The sequence below is a fragment of the Triticum urartu genome, chromosome 7, assembly GCF_003073215.2.
Source record: "Triticum urartu cultivar G1812 chromosome 7, Tu2.1, whole genome shotgun sequence".
Classification (NCBI taxonomy): Eukaryota; Viridiplantae; Streptophyta; class Magnoliopsida; order Poales; family Poaceae; genus Triticum; species Triticum urartu.
In genome coordinates, this window is record NC_053028.1 from 68,608,387 (window position 1) to 68,614,386 (window position 6,000).

Below are 6,000 nucleotides of genomic sequence, written 5' to 3' on the forward strand. Positions count from 1 at the left end.
TTGTGTTGTGAAGTTTTCAAGTTTTGGGTAAAGATTTGATGGATTATGGAACAGGGAGTGGCAAGAGCCTAAGCTTGGGGATGCCCAAGGTACCCCAAGGTAAAATCCAAGGGCACCAAAAATCCTAAGCTTGGGGATGCCCCGGAAGGCATCCCCTCTTTTGTCTTTGTTCATCGGTAACTTTACTTGGAGCTATATTTTTATTCACCACATGATATGTGTTTTGCTTGGAGCGTCTTGTATGATTTGAGTCTTTGCTTTTTAGTTTACCACAATCATCCTTGTTGTACACAACTTTTGAGAGACAAACACATGAACCGGAATTTATTAGAATACTCTATGTGCTTCACTTATATGTTTTGAGCTATATAGTTTTTGCTCTAGTGCTTCACTTATACCTTTTAGAGCACGGTGGTGGTTTTATTTTATAGAAATAATTGATCTCTCATGCTTCACTTATATTATTTTGAGAGTCCTTTACAACAACATGGTAATTTTATTTTGTTAATAATAAAAACTTTAACATAAGTGCATTGAATACTATGAGAAGTTTGATACTTCATAATTGTTTTGAGATATGGAGATGGTGATATTAGAGTCATGCTAGTTGAGTAGTTGTGAATTTGAGAAATACTTGTGTTGAAGTTTGTGATTCCCATAGCATGCACGCATGGTGAACCGTTATGTGATGAAGTAGGAGCATGATTTATTTATTGAATGCCTTCCTTATGAGTGGCGGTCGGGGATGAGCGATGGTCTTTTCCTACCAATCTATCCCCCTAGGAGCATGCGCGTAGTACTTTGTTTCGATAACTAATAGATTTTTGCAATAAGTATGTGAGTTCTTTATGACTAATGTTGAGTCCATGGATTATACGCGCCCTCACCCTTCCACATTAGCTAGCCTCTCTATTACCACACACTTTTCGCCGGTATCATACACCCACCATATATCTTCCTTAAAACAGCCACCATACCTACATATTATGGCATTTCCATAGCCATTCCGAGATATATTGCCATGCAACTTTCCACCGTTCCGTTTGTTATGACACGCATCATCATTGTCATATTGCCATGCATGATCATGTAGTTGACATCGTATTTGTGGCAAAGCCACCTTTCATAATTTTTCCATACATGTCACTCTTGATTCATTGCACATCCCGGTACACCGCCGGAGGCATTCACATAGAGTCATATTTTGTTCTAAGTATTGAGTTGTAATTCTTGAGTTGTAAGTAAAAAGAAGTGTGATGATCATCATTATTAGAGCAGTGTCCCAGTGAGGAAAGGATGATGGAGACTATGTGTCCCCCACAAGTCGGGATGAGACTCCGGACAAAAAAAAAGAGAAAAGAAGCCAAAAGAAAAAAATAAAGAAGGCCCAAATAAAAAAATGAGATAAAAAGAGAGAAGGGACAATGTTACTATCCTTTTTCCACACTTGTGCTTCAAAGTAGCACCATGATCTTCATGATAGAGAGTCTCCTATGTTGTCACTTTCATAAACTTGTGGGAATTTTACATTATAGAACTTGGCTTGTATATTCCCATGATGGGCTTCCTCAAATTGCCCTAGGTCTTCATGAGCAAGCAAGTTGGATTCACACCCACTTAGTTTCTTTTGTTGAGATTTCATATACTTATAGCTCTAGTGCATCCGTTGCATGGCAATCCCTACTCACTCACATTGATATCTATTGATGGGCATCTCCATAGCCCGTTGATACACTTAGTTGATTTGAGACTATCTTATCCTTTTTGTCTTCTCCACAACCAGCATTCTATTCCACCTATAGTTCTATGTCCATGGGTCACGCTCATGTATTGTGTGAAAGTTGAAAAAGTTTGAGAACATCAAAAGTATGAAACAGTTGCTTGGCTTGTCATCGGGGTTGTGCATTATTAATATTTTGTGTGATGAAGATAGAGCATAGCCAGACTATATGATTTTGTAGGGATAACTTTCTTTGGCCATGTTATTTTGTGAAGGCATGATTCCTTAGTTAGTATTCTTGAAGTATTACTATTTTTATGTCAACAATAAACCTTTATCTTGAATCTTTCGGATCTGAACATTCATCCCACAATAAAGAAAATTACATTGAGAATATGTTAGGAAGCATTCCACATCAAAAATTTTGTTTTTATCATTTACCTACTCGAGGACGAGCAGGAATTAAGCTTGGGGGTGCTTGATACGTCTCCAACGTATCTATGATTTTTGATTGCTCCATGCTATTATATTATCTGTTTTGCATGTTAATGGCCTTTATTTTACACTTTTATATTATTTTTGGGACTAACCTATTAACCGGAGGCCCAACCCAAATTGCTGTTTTTTGCCTATTTCAGTGTTTTGTAGAAAAGGAATATCCAACGAAATGAAACCTTCGGGAGCGTGATTTTTGAAACAAACGTGATCTAGAGGACTTGGAGTGGACGTCAAGCAATCAATTAGGCAGCCACGAGGCAGGGTGGCGCGCATACTCCCCTGGGCGCGCCCTCCACCCTCGTGGGCCCCTCGTTGCTCCACCGACCTACTTATATATATAGGACAGCACTATTCTAATCCCAGGATTAGAATAGTTATTTGGATCACAGCTGCCCCTATATAGGGCCCGACAGGGCCCTCCCGAACTTCCCTGAACTGCCCGGTCCGACCCGAGTCGCCCTGACAGGATCCCACCCGATCCGAGACGCCTTGACAGGATCCACCTGATCCCCTCGATCCCGAGCCGCCCCAGCCCCCCTCCTCGCCGCTCCTCCCCTCCTGGTCGCCGATCTTCGCCGGATCCGCCGCCTCCTCCCCGTCTACAACTCCTGGCCGACCGGATCCGCCGCCTCCCCTCCTTCCCCAGCTCCTGGCCGACCGGGTCCGCCGCCTCCCCTCCGTCTCCAGCTCCTGGCCGGCCACCGGCGCGGGCGAGCGAGCGACGGTGGACGCCGGCACGAGGGAGCCCGCGTCGCCTGGACGCGGCGAAGCCGCCATGGACTTCAGGAAGCCGCATCCTCGTCCCATCGCCACCGCCCGAAGCCTTGGCAGACCAGATGACGGGCCCGACGCAAGCTACGGCGAGCGGCGCGACCAACGGAGCAACTCCTCCGCAGAGGCGGCATCTGTCGCGCCCTCAAATTCAGCGGCAACAGCACATGAACTTCCTCCCAATTTTGCCTTCTTCTTCAATATTGCCTACTCTGACATTCTTGCTTCGTATAGATGAACTTCACGCCCTCTACAAGACATGGATTGCCATGGAATTCCACTCATACCTCCACAACGAATTGTTCTCAAGGTGGCCTATCAGCTGCTGGAAAAAGGTTGGCCGAACTTATAGCCAGGGTATGGTTGAACTTCTTCCTTCCTTCGGTTTATTATTTGCTTATAGCTATGTGAAGTTCAGGTGGTGTGTGAGCATCAGTCCAGGCTACAAAAACTTTTTTAAAATCTGCCTCCTTACAACCATGTGAAGTTCTGGTAGTGTATGAGCCTCAGTCCAGGCTACAAAACAGCATTTTAAAATTTGCCTGCCTGCTTACAGGCATGTGAAGTTCAGGTAGTATGTGAGCCTCAGTCTAGGCTACAACCACTATAAATTTTTCCTGCATTCACATTCACATGTGGAAAAGCCATGTGAAGTTCAACTAGTAAGTGTGCTAGAGTTCAGGTTGGTATGTGTCTGGTTCTGTGCAAAAAAAATAAAAGGAAAATAGAGCATGCATGTGATATGACATGAAGGTCAGGTTGGTATGCACTAGCAGTCCAACCATTCAAAAACTTCATGAAGGTTCAGGTTTTTTTAACTGTAGACAGTATTTCCCCTTTGCAAAACAAGAAGTTCAGGTTGTGGAGAGTGCTAAGTTCAGGTACATATAAGTAATCAAATATTGTAGAATTAAAAAACATGGTGTGAAGTTCATTCTGTGAAGGGTGCTCAGTTCAGGTATAAAGGCATCGGCAGATGCTCAGCTCAGTGCATAGTGTGATGACTCTCACCACTTCTATATGAGAAGTTCAGGCTGTGAATAATGCTAAGTTCAGTTACAAAGGTATATGCAGATATAACTTGTGTGCTAATAGACATTTTTTTCTTTTATGTCAGCAAGACGAGAGACGCATGAAGAAGCTTAGAAGTTCCCAGCAGCAAGTACACAATCCAAAGCCTGTACGCGTTGCACCACCCCCTCAATGGGTCACACCTCAAACGCACCAACAACATTACCAACCTACTCCAGACCAAAAATGGATGACACCCAAAACACACGGATACTTCCAAGATGCTGGGTCACAGCCCTATCCGCACAGGTTTGCGCCTCCACCTGATTGGGTGACGCCGGAAATCCCCCGTGGATTCTTTGTTCCACCAGCAGACTCCCAAGCACGCCGATGGAGGAGGGGGTTAGCTCAAGTCCTGCGTGTAACTCTGGAGGTTATCCTGGTGTCCCTCATCAATGCCAAAGCGAAGCAACTAAACCGGATCCCAGGACAAATCCAACAGCAACACACACACGGAGGAGAGTGATCTGCACACTACCACCGTTTGATCCTGTTGCTGCTGCTGCTACAGGTCAGAATTCTACGGGGCATAAGGTAGATGGATTGCTTCACAAAACAAAAGAGCAAACCAAGACCAGGATCACAATACCTCCACAACCACCGCAAGCAAAAAGGACGCAAACAAGAGAGAGGCCATCTTCAGCCCTCCTTCCTCCTCGTGATCCACTGCTGCATCCTGCTATGATTACTCCGCCATGCCCCATCCTAGAGGGACAACAGCCGACACCGCCGGAGTTGCGATCATACATGCACGTAAGTGAAACAAAAAATATTTATATACGCATCTTGTATTATCTGCACATTTTCTGCTCCCTCCAGGATAACAAGTTCATAAACTGCATTTTCAGGTGCTGTTTGGATTAATTTTTTTCTTCTTCTGCAGACGCCAGATCTACCGGATTATCTAATACCAAGACTAAATATGTGATTCAAAGATGTAGAGAAAGCAAGGGAATTTTATAACAGATACGCCAGACACGTTGGTTTTGGAATCAGAAACAGGAAGACGGGTGGAAATGACAACCACAAGTATTTTGTTTGCGCCTTCCAAGGGATACCCACATCTTCTGTTTCAGAGGCCAGCACGAAGCGAAACAAAACATCGCAGAGGACGGGCTACAATGCAAGAATGAGGGTGAAGGTGCAGGAGGATGGCACATGCGTGGCAGTGGACATTGAGTACAATCATAATCACGAGCTCATGCAAACTGATGACATGCTGGTATTTTTGTACTCACACAAGAATTATGACCCCACTATTTTGGAGTACATAAAGCTCCTGCAGTACCATGATGTCAAGCACACAACAATCATGTCCATGCTATCTGAAAATGAAGATGGAAGCTACTTCCTAAGCATGACCGAACGAGACCTGCTAAACCAGTAAGTATTCAAACACCCACATACTGCAATGTGAAATAGCATCCTAGCTCACAACCCTTTGCTAGCAAAAAATAAACAAATGCATGTTTGCATGTGATTTGCAGGAAAGCCATGAATGCAAGGAAAGATGATTTGGACGATGTATTGAAACTTTTTTCATTCTTCAAAGACATGAAGGCAATAAATGATGAGTTTTTCTATGACATCCAAGTGGACAAGGACAAGTCAATTAAAAACATTTTCTGGTCCAATGCAAGCTGCCGAGGAGCCTATCAAGACTTCGGTGATTGCGTAACATTCGACACGACTTACAAGACCAACAGATTTCATATGCCCCTGGGAGTGTTTGTTGGAACAAACCATCACTTGCAGTCAACGATATTTGCTGTTGCCCTGATAAGAGACGAAGATGCAAATTCATTCAAGTGGCTGTTCGATACATTTCTACGGTGCATGAACAACAAGCACCCAACTTGCATTCTAACAGGTGAGTTCAAAAAAAACTCCTCAAGTTTCATCATTTTTTCAGTCTATGGGTCTGTGTTGGTTGGGTACAT

The 6,000-nt window shown here is 43.9% G+C and overlaps 1 pseudogene; it reads right to left on the minus strand.

The window, feature by feature from the left end:
- LOC125518379 overlaps positions 1–2,995 on the minus strand; it is a 28,518-nt pseudogene extending 25,523 nt beyond the window's left edge.
- Between the last annotated feature and the right edge of the window lie 3,005 nt (positions 2,996–6,000).